Here is a 2,106-nt window from a genome sequence, read left to right as displayed (position 1 = left end):
TTCCTGATTCGGAAAGAGCGGAAATGATTAAATTCCCTCAATGCTCTACTCTCAGGATTTTGATAACTGACTTGGACTTGGAGACCCCTGTTGGCCGTGCCCAGTTTCCTAAACCAGCGTTCATATTTGGAGATCGCATACCAGCTAATGATCATCTCACATGTATGGAAGACTCAAAGCTGCTGCGGAGAGTTGATAATCGCTTTTTATTTCTCCCTAGCATGAAGAGGATGTACCCTCTCTCCTACTTTCTGAATGTGAGCTGCCGTCGGGGCTTGACCTTCGACATAGTAAAAGAGAAGGAGAATGTGTCGCTTGGATTTGGTCGGCGAGCTCGTACGCAAATCGGGGGGCAACTAAAGGGGTTAAGACCTGGTTTGTTTGAGAAGAAGGAGCTGGTTCAGGAGATGCCACGTCCAGCGAACATCTTTATTCGTCAATTCCTTGCAACTCAGGGTGAATTCTCTACCCAGACGTTCAGATCTCCTGGATGGATCTGTTCCGGAGAAGGAGGTTGGTGGACCCGTATGGTTGACTTTGTTCTTGAAGAGCTTAAAGACTCGCTCACTCAATCGGGTCTCACAGTTCCGATGTTAGCTGCACGACGGGGAGTCGTGCAGAGTCTTCATAATTTCTTCGCTATGTTGGAGAAATATAACCCTGACAGCTGCACATTCTTTACGCCTGCTGGAGAGTTAGGTTTTGCTCTTCATGAGATGCAGGCAGTGTCGGGGCTGCCGCTTGGAAAAACACCCTACGAGGAGTTTATCCCCACCACCGAGGAGCTTTCCTTACTGAAGGTGGCGCACCCGGAAATTTACGCTACTTTCTGGGAATTGATGTGCCACTTCCACATATGTGCCCAAGTCTTTGGGATGCGTGGAGGGGGCATTATGCATACCACATGGGCAGACTACCTCTTTCAAAACTTAAACTGGAAAGATGTAGCCGTATCCCGTGTCGCAGTTGTCTCACTTAAGGACGCCAAGGCTCTGATTAAGGCTCCTGGTGCTACTTATAAGACAGAGCACGCCACCTCCACCTCCAAATGCACTGATAGCTGCCCTTCCGGCGAGACTTAGGTCAGCACTGAGCAATATCAAGAGCGCAATTGCTATAAATCTTGAACTAGCCATTTTTGACGACTTAACAGGTTGCATGTTGTGAGGTAACGAATGCATTAGGTACCTATATATAGCCGTTAGGCTTGTTAGTGCATGGAATTAGAACGTCAACCGTAGGCCGATATTTAGAACACGCGGCTGGACTTTATTGTGGGCTTCAGCGATTGGGACACAGTGGGCCGGTGCTCCAGTAGGGATATAGTTTCCCAATGGGCCTACATTGTGTCACTGTAGGGTTTCGCTGTAGCGCACTTTGAGGAGATCTTATTGCTCGAGCTGGTCCAGTGTGGCCCATGAAGAGAGGATCTGCGTTCAAAACGATGCCACTTGGCAAAGGGGTTGGTGAATGGTTCTTGTCAATCAGCCAATGGTGAGAGTTCACTCTGGTTTGAGAATCCGGAAGCTCCTTAAGATTAACTAGATTTTTCCTGTGGTTTGTTATAAAAAACTATTTTATGATAGCTACATATGTTGGATATTGTTAATACAGAGATAAGGATCTTAATCTGCTTCAATATTATATTAACCTTAATTATATGTAATATATTAATTTTGTTTTGTTAATATATAGTCGGAAGTAATATACAAGTATATAGGCGGATGTTCACGAACAAATCGGTGATAAAAAAGTTCAGCAATAGATAAATGAAGAGAGAACAAAGCTGGAGTAGCTCAGTTGGCTAGAGCGTGTGGCTGTTAACCACAAGGTCGAAGGTTCAAGCCCTTCCTCTAGCGCTGCATTTTTGAAGGTGGATGTTTTAATTTTGCATATTTATACCCTTAACTCTTCTTCTTCCTCCTTTTTCTTTCTTTCTTTGTTTGTTTCCCGAAATGTTTTTGCCTTTATACCCTAGACTCTTCTCTTTTTGTATGTTTACGTTCCCAAAATTTCTTTCAGAACTTTGCTTACTATTTATTTACCTCTCAAGAAACTACTATTACATATATATATATATAAGCTTAAAAGCTGTACAGAAACTAT

General features: G+C 43.8%; 1 non-coding gene across 1 annotated transcript; it reads left to right on the top strand.

Moving 5' to 3' along the window:
• On the top strand, nucleotides 1,786–1,859 carry TRNAN-GUU. Its single transcript has one exon. It is a non-coding gene; the product is annotated as a tRNA-Asn (tRNA).

Source organism: Asparagus officinalis, chromosome 4 (assembly GCF_001876935.1).
Source record: "Asparagus officinalis chromosome 4, Aspof.V1, whole genome shotgun sequence".
In the NCBI taxonomy this organism is placed as follows: Eukaryota; Viridiplantae; Streptophyta; class Magnoliopsida; order Asparagales; family Asparagaceae; genus Asparagus; species Asparagus officinalis.
The sequence above is the reverse complement of the archived record's forward strand: the minus strand, read 5'-3'. Positions and strand labels throughout refer to the sequence as shown.